Source organism: Balaenoptera acutorostrata, chromosome 5 (genome assembly GCF_949987535.1).
Source record: "Balaenoptera acutorostrata chromosome 5, mBalAcu1.1, whole genome shotgun sequence".
In the NCBI taxonomy this organism is placed as follows: Eukaryota; Metazoa; Chordata; class Mammalia; order Artiodactyla; family Balaenopteridae; genus Balaenoptera; species Balaenoptera acutorostrata.
Genome location: NC_080068.1, coordinates 12,954,376 through 12,969,253, shown reverse-complemented (window position 1 = coordinate 12,969,253; position 14,878 = coordinate 12,954,376). Strand labels below are relative to the sequence as shown.

General features: G+C 36.8%; 1 non-coding gene across 1 annotated transcript; it reads left to right on the top strand.

Moving 5' to 3' along the window:
- The first annotated feature begins 9,880 nt into the window (after positions 1 to 9,880).
- Positions 9,881 to 9,953, top strand: TRNAE-UUC (transfer RNA glutamic acid (anticodon UUC)). The gene has a single exon. It is a non-coding gene; the product is annotated as a tRNA-Glu (tRNA).
- The last annotated feature ends 4,925 nt before the right edge of the window (positions 9,954 to 14,878 follow it).

Genomic DNA, 14,878 nt, shown 5'->3' with positions numbered 1-14,878 from the left:
TATTATTAGTCAGGAGTTCCAACTGAAAATCTAAGGTGTTTACCCTGGGGACTTCATCTTGGTGGGACTTGCACTCTAATTTTTATGTCCTCAGCTCTATGAGACTGCTGGACGTTTGCTATGCTTCTCAACTTGTGGGTGGCTGCTTGCCAGTTGGCAAATACCTTACATATAGAGGAAGATAAGAATTACATCTGACTTCTCCTCAGAAACCAGGCAAGCAAGAAGAGGGTGGAGTGAAATATTAAAGTGTTGATAGAAAAAACCCCTCCAACCTAGAATCCTGTACCCTGCAAAATTATCCTTCAAAAGTAAAAAAGAAAGAAAATATTTTCAGACAAACAAAAAATTGAGGGAATTTGCTGCCAGTCATTCTGCCTGGCAAGAAATATCAAAAGTTTTTCAGAGAGAAGGAAATAAAATAGCCCAGGATCTACATAAAATATGGAGAATCTACATAAAGAAAGGAAGAACATCAAAGAAGGAATAAATAAAGATACAATCAAAAATATTTCTAGTTTTAAAATTTTCATATTATTAATTGATCTAACAGAGAATATCTAACCATACTGAAGGAGAAGAATAATATTGGAAGATTGATATTACCTCACATCAAGAATTACTATAAAGCTATAGTAAACAGGACTGTGTGGTATTGGTAATAAATAAATTAATTAATTAATTAAAAAAAAAATAGTGTGCCCAGAAACAGACCCACATAGTCAACGGATCTTTGACAAAGAAGGAAAGGCAATGAAATGGAGAAAAGAGAGTCTTTTTAACAAATGCTGCTGGAACAACTGGATACCAACATACAAAAAGTGAATCTGGACACAGACTTTACACCCTTCCAAAAATTAACCCAAAATAACTAATTGTAAAATGCAAAACTATAATACTCCTAGAAGTTAAAATGTTAGAAAATCTAGGTGACCTTGGGTTTGGTGATGACTTTTTAGATACAACACCAAAGACATGATCCACAGAGAAATATATGCTAATTTGGACTTCATTAAAATTAAAACTTCTGCTCTGTGGAAGACAATGTCAAGAGAATTAGAAGAAAAGCCACAGAATGGAATAAAATATTTGCAGAAGACACATCTGATAAAGAACTGTTATCCAATGTATATAAAGAACTCAGAACACTACAATAAGGACATAAATGACCTGATTAAAAAATGGGCAAAAGACCTTAACAGACATCTCACCAAAAAAATGTACAGATGGCAAATAAGCATATGAAAAGATGTTCCACATTGTATGTCATGAGGAAAATGCATATTGAAACATCAATGAGATACTACTAAATAGGTATTAGAATGGCCAAATTCTGGAACACTGGTAACATTGAAAGCTGACAAAGATGTGGACAACAGGAACTCTCATCATTGCTGGTGTGAAAACAAAATGGTCCAGCACTTTGGAAGACAGTTTGGTGGTTTCTTACAGACTTAAACATACTCTTACCATATGATCTTTGGTATTTACTTAAAGGAGTTGAAAGCTTATGTCTACAGAAAAACCTGCATATGGATATTTATAGCAGCTTTGTTCATACTTGCCAAAACTTGGAAGTAACAAAGATGTCTTTCAGTAGGTGAATGGATAAATAAACTTTGGTATATCTAGACAATGAAATGTTATTCAAAGCTAAAAAGAAATGAGCTATTAAGCCATAAAAAAGACATAAAGGAACCTTAAATGCATAATAGAAAGTAAAAGAAGTCAATCTGAAAATGCTAAATAATGTATGATTTGCAATTATATGACATTATGGAAAAGGCAAAACTATGGAGACAGTAAAAAGATCACTTGATTACTAGGCCTTAGGGACAAAGGAAGGATGAATAGGCAGAACACAGAGGATTTTTAGGGCAGTGAATATTCTCTGTGTGATACTATAACGGTGGATACATGCTGTACTACAATTGTCCAAGTCTGTAGAATGTACAGCACCAAGAGTGAGCCTAATGAAACTGTGGACCTTGGGTTACTATGATGCGTCAATGTAGGTTCATCCATGGTAAAAAATGCAGTAGTCTGGGAGATGTTGATAATGGGGAGACTATATATGTATGGGACAGGGGTATATGGGAAATCTTTTACCTTCCTCTCAATTTTGTTGTGAATAAAACTGCTCTAAAAAATCTTAAAAAAAAAAAAAGTTGTATCCGCTACTGTAATGGCTTGCAATGTATTAGTCCACCATCTCCAGGAGCTGAAGTGCTCAATGGCAGTATAAATTTTCAACAATTCTTATAATGCAAGTTGTTTTAAGATGCTTTAATTTACCAGTTTTAGAATGTAGCAACTCTAGGAGTTGGGAGTTGGAGGATAGTTTGGATAAGCCACTAATATGTTAATATATTTCTTATAAATAGTCTTGTCTTGTGCACACCCACTAGTTAAGAAAACTGGATTTACCTATTGTTACGATTCTTATTTCTTTTAACAAGTGTAGGTGTTCAGAAAGTTGATGTTAACTTTTTTTCTCCCTCTCCTTAACTTACATTCACAAACTTTTGTAAAAGACGATCAATTGAACATAGAGTTAAACACTTCTCCCACACAGGCTTCTGCTTTATTCATCAAATTCTATGCTGAAAGGAAAAAAAAAAAAGCCACATCTGTAGTGCTTAGCCATTTTTAACTAGAATAAGAATCCTGAGGAGTAATCTTTCCCTTTCCAGTCTGATACAAGAGAATTGAAAAAGGACTGCAGAGGGTAAATCTATATGGTTTTAAATGGAATCTTTCATAAAGTTTAAGGTAGAGATCTCAATATAGATATTGAAATATCAAGGAAGAGATGTGTCATTTGCATCGTCGTTTCAATTTCTGAGCGCTTTGAATCTATCATTTAGTTCACTAAAATGGGGAAATGTAAGTTAATGTCATTTTACTGATGAAGAACCTAAGGGGGGGTAATTGTTGTTTTGTCCAATATAAGATTAGAACTGAACACTCCTGACATGATCTGATCTTTTTCTAAAATAATCATACACTGCATATTGTGCACATACTCACACATGCAGTTTTAACAGTATGTAGAATATATCACACACACAGATCCCCTAAGAGCTTTAAACGGACAGAGAGCAGCTCTTTATCTTACTCTCCATATGCACACTCCAGTTTTTGTTTGCCAAGGAAAATCCAATCAGTGCTTTTGGAGTTTATGGGTGTTTATAGAATTCTTTCATCCTATAAGGTATTTCAAGCGGTTTTATTGCAGTCATATCGTTTCAAGTTTACAGTACAATTCAAACAGCTCAGATCTTAGATAAAAAACCAAGGATGAAAGGATGATTGCCCACACCGCAGTTTAAACAGAAACTAGAATCTGCATTACACTTTGCGACAACACTTTTCAAATATCTCAAAACCACGACACTAAGTCTAACTCTGAACAGGAAATTATCCTAAGGCCTGAGTTAAAATTTTTTGTTTTCATGAAAATTAATGACTACATATTTTGCAAATATATTATAAATAAATTTGTAAGAATTACTGAATTAGGATATTTTCATTTTATAAGTTATTGATAAGAAGGAAAATAGTAAAAATCACACCAGTCCCACAAATTAGGGGTCAGTGCCCTATAAGGGGGATTAGCAGCTTTCAACAGGACCATGGACTGTGAAAGCTAAAGATGATTTTCCAAGTGGCCGTAGTAAATAGTGGTGATTTTGTCATTGTAGAATCATCCCCAGCATCTGAAGCTGTTTGGGAGGTGGTAACTCAGTCCTATAGAGACGTGTATCCAAGCGTGCTCCTGTTATTTTACACTCTGTGTTGATTGCCCACGTGGCCTGAATTGAAATGGAGTGGGAGAACAAGCATGGGCATATTTGCCTGGCTGTTTGAATGATTCAGATCAGGTTCTTCAGCAGAAATGCTCTGGTGGGTGGGAACTCTAGGTCAATAGCCTAAAATTCAAGCGCAAGAACTTTTTTTCTTAGTGGTGGTGGGGGAGGCCTTAAGGAGAAAAGGAAAAGGATAACATTTTTGAGAAACCTCAGTGGTATCAGTTTTTATATAGGGATGGGGGGGCTTGAAAATGAGCAGTAACTTAGAATATACTTGATCCATAACAAAAGCTATTCCCTTAGCCATTTTGTAGCCATTCTCTCTCTCTCCTCTCTCTCTTCCTATGCTCTTTTTTCATCAGTTTCAGGGCTAGGCTACATTCTCAAAAACCTCTGCCCATTTCCTTCCAGGCCCTCGTACATACACATCTCAACACACTGTATCTCACTGCTAGAGCTAGGCATACCCAAGAGTGTACATTGCATTTTCCGTGTCAGTATAACTCCAGTGACCGTATCAGTTAGTGAAGTCAGACCGTCTCCGGCTGGAAGTGTAGAAATCCTTTCAAATATAATATTCCCTGCTGTGTGTTTCTGTGGCAGTTTACTTTTCCTGAGGAAAAACTCTGTCTGCTTTCTTATCCACTGGCCTTTATTTCCCCCTGTAACATGGTACAGCTCTAGAATAACGGCTCGTTTAAGAGCTATTACAAAAACCCCTCCAGGGTACTTCTTTTGGGAGAAAAAAAAAAAAAAGACTTCAATGACATTTTCATAAATCCGCTGTTTCACTACACAGAATTCTGTAAATAGAGATAAAACATCATGAGGATGGACAGGGCAAACTTTGATATACTTATGGGAAGAGTGATGTTTGGGAAGTAGGCTGGCGCCTACTTTGTATTCACACTTTGATGAAGCTAATGCAAGCCTATGTTTCTATATGCATTATGCACTCAAAACTTTAGTGGGTCTGGTCCACTTCATTACAGGGGTTCCACATCGTGGTGCTCGTATTTACGGGTCACTGCTTCTTGCATGGCTGTGACCTGTGTGGCAAATTTTCAGTCACATTCAATCCTATTGTACTCATACCAGCCTGGCTTCAAATCCCAATGCATAGACATGAGAATGGTTGAGAACCTTTTTTGTTGTTGTTGCTACTATTGTTGTTTTTGGATACACAGAAATTTCTCTGGTTACTATGGAATAAGAATGTATTAGTTTTATTAACTGTGTACAAATTCAACCAATGTTTCAAGTATTTTATGTTGTTTGTGCTATTTAATCTTCAGAACAACAATGTGAGATAGGTATTATTATACCCATACATTATATATAAAGAAACTAAAGTCTGGGAGGTTAAGAAAAGTCATAAGTTGGCAGAAATAAGATTGAAACTTTGGTCTATCTGCCTCCGTAGCCCAGTTTCCTGCCACAGTGTCAAACTATCGCATCCTATGAATAAATTCACAAGTATACCCCAGCCTGCTAGAAAGTTGAAATGCATTAGGTAGCTTAGGACTTTTTGTTTAGAACTGGTAGCTGACTTGAGATCTCAACTTCTTAAGGTGCAAGGTGGAGGATAAGTGGATTATAAGTAGTTGTGTGCTGGTAAATGCAACAATTAGCTCTCTGGGAGTAGAAAAAAAATCAATGTATCAAGCCCTGGCTTGTAGTGTTTGCTGGTTTCCAAGGTATAAATACTCTTACTGTGGCTGATTTCAAACTACCAAATATACATGACTGATTAAAAGTTGGGAAGGGATTTGCATAGCACACTTCATATGTAGTACTTCTACCATACAGGTAAGGATAGATATAATTAACCTCAAAATAACAGTAAAATGGACAATAGTAAATAGTGAATAATAGATACCAGTAAATTATAGTAAAATAAACAGGAAATGATGAGTTTCGAGTATTTAGCTCTATGATTTTAACATAATTTATTTCACTGTAAGTTTATATAATTTAATTTTTAGTAATGCCTGTATTTAACCACTAGCTTGCAAAATTCATGACAATTTAACAGTTGACTCCCAGGTGGATATAGGGCAGCTGCAGCACTCCACTGAATAAATGAAAATATTAATGGGAAAAAATAATGCAGGTATACCCTCAGCAAAAGATACAACCCCATTATGATGAGGCAATTAATTAAACAGAATTGAAAATGGCCCTTGAGAAAATGGAACTAACTTATAACCTCTTGTGCTAGTTTCTTTTTTTTTTTTAATTTTTATTTTATTTTATTTATTTATTTATTTTTAATTTATTTATGTATTTTTGGCTGTGTTGGGTCTTCGTTTCTGTGCGAGGGCTTTCTCCAGTTGCGGTGAGCGGGGACCACTCTTCATCGCGGTGCGTGGGCCTCTCACTATTGCGGCCTCTCTTGTTGCGGAGCACAGGCTCCAGATGCGCAGGCTCAGTAGTTGTGACTCACGGGCTTAGTTGCTCCGCGGCATGTGGGATCTTCCCAGACCAGAGCTCGAACCCGTGTCCTCTGCATTGGCAGGCGGATTCTTAACCACTGCGCCACCAGGGAAGCCCCTGTGCTAGTTTCTTAGTCTCTTGTATGTAAGTATTCAGGTAGACTTATCATGGGTAGAACACTATGCAAAAATTAATCTTTCATTAAAACATCAGAAGACACCAACATCCTTAAAGTAATATTTCTTTTTTTCCCCACTGCTCCATCCCTTCCTCAGAGCTCATCCCCCCATTCTCTAACCCTTGGTCTCAAAAATTGCCAACTGAAAAGACAGTGGTTTGGAGGCAAGAAATATGAAGTTTTAGCTTGGCTTTTCCAATTACTAAAAGTGAAACGTTGAGTAAAATGCATTCTCTATGAGACTGGGTTTACTAAATTATTAAGTGAGGGCATTCACCAGGTGATCCCTAAGGTCTCTTCCAGCCCTAACACCGTGAGATTAATATCTCTCAGGATATTATTTGGCTGATCAGTTTGACTTTTGCTCACCATCATGGAAGTTGAACACAGGCCATCAATCAGATGGACACTCACAGTTTGTTTTTTCTCCCATTGCTGTCTTCACAAGTAGATCAGATCAAATGTTTAGGAATCCAATTTGATTTGTACTACCCTGGATATAGTCCAGCAAACTGAACATCATGATACTACCTCGGTCAGTTCCTACGCATACTGTTTGCCATAATTCCCTTCCTGATTAGTGGTAAACACATCCCCGATGGCCTGTGGAGGATTTGGATGAAATAAAGGTTTGAAAAATACATCTAAATGACATTCAAGTTAAAAAGCATTTCCTTAAGAGCTTGTGGTCACTAACATTAATGAAATATACTGTGCCACACCTGCTCATCTAATCTTAGCAAATATAATAGTAAATCCTGAGTAAATTCCATCAGCATTTAAGCAAACAAGAAGGAAACTTGTTCCTTAAATCATATGATTGGATTTTGCCTTGAAATATCTCATTGTTCTTGAAAATATTCTTTCAAAAGATTTAATTTCTTAGTTTCTATGATTCAGATAAGTCAGTTTAATACAAATTATTTTTTTCAACAATGAACTGAAACTAGTTCTAATAAGAACATTTAAAAATAGTCCAACAGCACATGTAAGACAAACAAAAATATCCTTTACAAGAATGTGCTGTACTTTTATTGTTTATTTAAAGTGCTTTGAGATGGAGATGAGTTGGCTTATCTACTGCGGCTCACTAAGGGGAACTGCTCATTTGAAAATCAGGATAATCTCAAAACCCTTGAATATAGCTGTTTTAACATAGTCACAAAAGGCCAATCTAAATATAAAACAGTTCCAATAATTCTCTATAAACCTATACCATACCATATTTACAAAGACAAGACGGAAGTTACCTAGCTTTTCCTTTTCTTTAACATGTCATTTAATTCAGTTAACCTAATCTATTTGCTTACCTACACTATTCATGACACTGGGCTAAGCGCTTCAAGAGATTAAAACAAAAACAAAAAACTCTGAGAGAAGTGGTGATAAGACAGATACAGAGTAAGTGGAAAAGTAGCTCCCTATTAGCACATGACCTAAGGAAAAATTAATTAAATAATCTGAACTTTGATTTCCCATCCATGAAATGAGCATACTATTGATACTTAAATCATATGTTTGATATAAGAATTATATGATGAATATATTAAAAAGATATTTGAATGTTTCTTGGAACATAGTGTTATGATACACGTTATAAGCAGTTGTTGGTTTATATTTGGGGGAGATAGTAAACATACATTTATATAGATCTCATGTCCTAGTGATGATATCTGGAATTTCCTTTCCACCCTCATACTTCTTTCTCATTGAATTTGCAGTTTTAGGTCCCAGAATTTCAGATGAGAAAACAGGGACTTATTTAATCCTGCTTTTTGGCCGCAGTTGAGGTGGACACCTGGTCCAAGCTTGATTAACCCAATTCCTTCTCCTAGAAATTTGAAATTATAATAAAGAATTTCCAGTGACTTTTGGCAGTGAAGCTGGAATGCATGGAGAACTGGAGCTAGAGAGAACCAGAAAGAGGCAGTCTGCAGGAAGAGAGATAGGAAACCACAGAGCATTACAGAAACCAAGAGAGTAATCCTTATTTCTCAACCCGCAGTTCTTAATCCCAGACCTTAGTGAGGGCCTACTTTTCTTCCTACCTTCTGTGTTCTTCCATAAATTTTATTTTTTCTTTAGGTTTGTGAAGAGGATTTTGCTTATTTATACCTAGACAATTCCCTACAATCTACAGTAAACAATAGTACCATGGTTTGGAGTTTAAAGGACTTTAAATTGTGGTACAGTAATTTCAGAGTGGCCGTTTTGGTTACACAGATGGCAGTGCACACTTCCAAGGAGATGATATTCTTAAGACCAAGTGTGAAGAGCAACCTCTGGAGATGTGCACTGAAGCAGCCACTGTAAACAGCCCTGCTCCCTGCAACTGAAAACCTTTGTCCGCTGGAACCCATATAACTTTCTTTTGTTTCTGGGAGTAGGGGACTCAGAATGCAAAAAAGGATCAGATCAATGTCAACAAGTATTTATTAATGGCCTAATATATGCAGGGCATGATGTTAGGCCCTCGGTGAAAAGTGGTGAATAATGAGTGTCTTTCCTCAAATTACTCTGTGCACATTTTTTGAAAAGCAATGATCCTGGAAAAAATGGGAATGAGTAGGAAGAATGATATAAAATGACTTTTAATTTTTTTAATGAAATTTAAGAAATATAGGATCCAGTGAGTCATCACATTGAAGAGCTCAAAACAACTTGGGGATATTCTGATTCTGTGAACTTGAAAAGAAGTGCCCAGTGACACAGGGAGAATAGACAGAGAGGTAGCACATTTAGAATTCACTTATTTATAATTATGCCTACAGCTTGTCCTTATTAACAATATCTTTCTTTTCCATCCTGTAGGAATGCTCATTTCAAAGCATTCTATGCCAAAACATTTGACTTAATTTTTGCTTTATAGCCCAGTCTTCAGGACAGATTGTGAATTATCCTAAGCCTAGAAAGGTAACAAGAATACACAAACACTTGCATTCCACAGAGAAATGTAGCTAGGAAATAGGAAGGCATGTGTACAAGTCTAATCTCTTTTTATTGAATTCCATGAGAAACTCAGATTCCCACATTTTTTTTAATCCATAAAAATAAAAACCTACTGCTATAACATAAATAAGACCTTTATTTAAAACAACAACAACAACTTTTAAATAAGGTAAAGTATCTGCAAACAATAACTTGGGGAAGGGATGGAGAGCCTAAGAAGGGAATGCAAGATATGGGAAAGGAATAATATTAAATATTCATAATCATGCCTTCATTTGAATATCTGCGACTGCAGGGAGAAAGGTCAGAATCTATGAGAAGCAGGGGCTCTGTGGTTGCCTTCTTCTGACATGCCTTTGTAGGACTGCAAAGAGGGACCTGTGTGGGGTTTTGTATAGCGAAGACTATGACTAGGAGACATCAGGAGTTATTTTTGGGGGGAAGAGAATTTAAAAACTGATTAAAAAAACCACACACACACACACACACACACACAAAAGAGAATTCCCTGGTGGTCCAGTGGTTAGGACTTGGTTCTTTCACTGCCAAGGGCCCAGGTTCAATCCCTGGGTGGGGAACTAAGATCCCACAAGCCATGCAGCGTGGCCAAAAAAAAAAAAAAAGTAAAACAGATTGCCACTTTTTATTCCTTATAAAGTCTATTTCCTTTTACAGCCATTCTTGTTCTGCTCCAGTGTCCACTTTAAGAGGACTGAGTAGGAGAGGTGGATAATGTACTCATTCTATGGATCAGTCTCCTACTGCAGCAGGTAAATGGGGGGCAAGGGAGGGAGTAGTGGAAGGAGGGTTAAGCACACTTGTATGGCATAGGTATAATGTTTTCAGTCATTACACTTCAAAATCACTCGTAATCATTCCTAAAAATTATCTTTCCCTAAAATCTGTGGAGAGGAATATTTTAAAAATATGTAAAAGTATGTGCATATATACTAATAATAGTATAATTAATTCAAGGGGAAAAGAGCTGTTTTTAGAAGAGAAAAGAGAAATGAAATGTGGTTTGCTTCATAGTTTTTAAAACTTGAAGTTGTGAGATACTGGTCCCTGGGAACTGACACAACACTGAAATAATTCCTAAACAGCGTGGCCCTCACCACCCACCCCTCCCCCTGTATCCTGAATCTCTGAGCAACTTGAAGGGAGGGGTGTTTATTTTTATACCCTAGCTCTTAGCATAATGCTTGGCACAGAATTCATACTCCTTATTTTATTTTTCTGGAATTGGAATTGAAGTGAATTAATTTTCTTGGCAGTTTGTCTTGTTATTGATATTGTTACTACCTTAGGATCCAGGCATCTAAGCAATTTTTTTTTTTCCCACAATATACTTCACTTTTACTTCAGATACTTGCTACTCACACATTTCTCCTCTTTGGCCCAGAATTAGTTAACTTATGCTGTGTAGCAAACCATCTTAGTGATTTAAAGTAGCAAATATTATGTTTCACGTGGTTCTGTGCATTGGCTAGGTTGTTCTTCTTGGCTAGGATGGTTCGAGTGGAGGCTGCAGTGGGCAGGTGGCTTGATCTGGTGGTCTCAGCTGGGTCTCTTTGCTCTAAGTGGTCCCTTATCTTTTAGTAGCCTAGCTGCTTCATCACATAGTGATCTCAGGCTTCCAAAAGCGGGAAGAGAAAGTAAGCCCTGATGCACAAGAACTTTTAAAGCCTTTGAATGCATCACATTTGCTTGGCTAAAGCAAACTGTGTGGCCAAGCTCAGATGCATTGTCAGAGAAAAATACTCAAAAGTGTGGATACAGGAGACTATGAACCAAGTGGTTGCAAATACTTGATCTCATATTTGAACATGGTCATACTTCAGAAGTCTCTCCCTTGGCACCTTGAAAACCAAGCATCTGATCCATCCACAATTCTTAAATTTTAGGCCTAATTTTTATGTAATTAATGACCCCCTCATTGAGAAATTAGCGTTTGCATTCAAATTTCCATAGTGTTTATATTTTTAACCATAATTCCCTAAGCTATCCCCTGTTGACAACTCTGCTTCTCCTAGCTCTTTCTCATTTCTTTCACTCTGGCATCTTTGTTATATAATATTTTCATATTAATTTCTAAGTGTTTAGGAATATATGAATACATGTGCTCTAGTGCTGATTTTATTTTAAGTCACATAGTGTGCTTGCTGGTCACATCCTCTAGAATATTCTTCCCAACAGTTTTCCAGGACACTTCCCTTCTCATTATCCAGATTTCAGTTCAAATGTCACCAACTCAGAGAGCCTCAAACAAAGTAGTTCTTGATCAGTCTCCCTTATACCATTTCTGTGTTTTATTTTTGTTAAATCAGTGTGTTATTTATTTTGTATTGTTTATTACCCTACTTCAAATGGTACACAATGGTAGGACAAACCAGTTGATCAACTATTGAAATAATTTCATATAGTTTGATAAGTAGCCATTGCTCTGAAATCCCCAGAACCCCCGAGTCACCCAACCAGTCCTCTCTGGCACCCACTATACATCCCCATCATCCAGAAAGAAAAGGGTTAATTCTCACTTAGCAAGGGATTCTAAGCCAGCTCCTGAACTATGGCCAATGTCTCCTCTAAATGACCTGAGCCTGTGGTGTAACAGCTGTTAGATATTTGTAATGATCATTGCTTATATGATGCTTCCTAACCTGCCTCTACCATTGAGCAGTACATTTCCTTGATTTACTATTAGAGGCAAACGAGTTATTTTTCTACAACTCTGTGAACCAGATCCTCTGGGCTTGGGCCTCCAAAACTCAAACTAGACCTAAAATAGCATATGTCTTTGTTAACAATAGTGATATTATACTTTGTATCACTTCTAGAGGAGCAAATAGGTGTGTGAGAATGAAGCTTACGAAAGATCAGTTTTGAGGGTATGGATGACATAAGAGGAAAGGTTTATCTTTTGGGGCTTAATTGAGGAAGTAAGTGCAAGCAGGCCACTTGATCCCTGAATTGTTATGGGTTGGCATTAAATCAGCCAGTGCCTTTGTAATGAGAGAGGAATACAAATAGTGTACTGAAACTGTTTCTGCTTGCTACATAATTTTAGATTTGCCAAAACATCAAGGATGGTATTTTCAAAGAGTATTGCAGAATTCACCTCAGTTCTATGCAGTGGCTTATCCTTTACCTCTGTTGCATCATATGGCAATTCAGAAAAACGAAACCACCTCCACTCAAAAGTAGTTACATATTATGACAGCAAGAAAACACCTCAACTTCGGATCTAGACGATCTATTTGACATTGCTGTGTTCTTGACCACTCTTCCCTCTTACCCTTGTGTACTTCAGCTTCTCCCTTCAGACGAACAGCTGTGGCCACACACTTGGCCGTTGGCAGCCTAACCCCCCGAAGCCAAGCTCTTGAACAGATTTTCTAGGAGCAGACTTGGGCCCTATAGTGGCTGCGTGCACACTCCCTCCTTGCTAGCTGGTTCCTTGGCAAGTTCTTCGATTCATCTGAGTTTTGGCAGAGCAACTCCCCCGCTGACTGTGAAGTCTCTGATTTTGTCAAATGCTTTAGTCAAGCTGAATGTTTATTTGACTGCCCTTTCCCATCATACCTAAAGATTTAAGTTTTCCAAAATCTATGTTTAGTGTCATACAGAGCTAAATAAAGAAGGGTTCTGCACAGTTGTATTGATATGAAGGATGAGAGCAATCCTTTGCCCTAGGGCCAAACCCTCATTGATTCTTTCCAGTGAGAGGTTTAAACAGAACACTGTGACCATTTCTTGGCAGAGATGACTTTCCCCACCTTCTGGAGTGGCAAGTTACCAACATTCTCAAAGCAAATGCTTAGCCCAGATACGAGGCACTCTCTTTCTTTCTCTCAATGGTGAAAATCTGGTCCATTATTTCCCTTTAATTTCTCTTTTTTATGGGTAAAGTTGCTGAAAGGATTCTGGAAAAGTTTGCTCTAGGTACTAATTGGAACTGGCCTTCTATCACTCATGGACCTGAGTTCTGATATGGTTAAAATATTCAGCAGCATCTCATCTGATTAATTCCCCGTCGTCCCACATGCATTTGAAAAACAACACAGGTGGATATCTGCATGTAACAGGAATTTTACAGAGGGAATTGAGAAGATATTTTATTTCCTTGAGAAAGTCTCTTCTTTAAGATCAATGCTTATCATCATGCTATGCAATAATTCACCAAGACCAAAAGAAGGAGAAAATATACATTTGGGATAATAGCTGGTAAATGATGGCTTTACAAGCCAAGAGGACATGGACTTATTTCCTGCTTTGAGAAGATGAATTGAAGAAGAGAGCTGCAATCCCTTTTCCTGTATGAAATATGTATACCAATGCTACTCAAAATCTCTTCTTCAAATATAGTTTGTTTTTATCACATATTCAGCTAATTGTTTTAACCTTCTTATTTAGTTTTACTATTGAATGGTCTATTATGAAGAAAAACCACATAATTTTGTCATAAATTCAATCTGATCCTGAAATATTTATTCAGCGCTTAGTATGTGTGATACATATCAATAATAAATATGTCAGGAACAGAAGACTACAAAGATATTAAAGGTATCTTCATTGCCATTCAAGTATACATTTTATCTTTTTTAGGGAATTAAGAAAGAGAGAGAATTTACCCTATTTGCATCTTTTTGTTCCATTTGGACTTCCAGTGTATTTTTTTTGGCCAGATGATCTCTTATTTATTTATTTTTGACCCCCTTCACCCATTTCTCCCATTCCCCTATCCTCCTGCTCCTGGCAACCACCAATCTGTTCTCCATATCTATGAGCTTATTTTTTAATTTTAATTTTCTAAAAGTTTAGATTCCATGTATGAGAAAGATCATATGGTATTTGGCTTTCTCTGTCTGACTTATTTCACTTAGCATAAGCCCTGGAGGTCTAGCTATGTTATTGCAGATGGCAAGATTACATTCTTTTTATGGCCGAATAAGATTTCATTTTATGTATATGTACACCACAATTTTTTTATTCATTAATCCATCAATGGACACTTAGTTTGTTTTCTTATCATGTCTATTGGAAATAATGCTGCAATGAACATGGGGGTGCATATATCTTTTGGAGTTAGTGTTTTTGTTTTCTTCAGATAAATACCTAGAAGTGGAATTGCTTGATCCTATGGTAGTTCTATTTTTACTTTTCTGATGAAACTCCATATTGTTTTTCATAGTGGCTGCACTAATTTACATTTTCACCAACAGTGCACAAGTGTTCCCTTTTCTCCGTGTCCTTGCCAACACTTTTTATTTCTTATCTTTTTAATTATAACCATTCTAACAGGGGTGAGGTGATATTTCATTGTGGTTTTGATTTGCATTTCCCTGATGATTAGTGACGTTAAGCATCTTTTTGTGAACCTGTTATCCATCAGTATGTCTTCTTTGGAAAAATGTCTCTTCAGATCTTTTGCCCATTTTTTAATGGGATGATGATGATGATTATTATTTTGCCATTGAGCTGTATGAGTTCTTTATATAGTTTG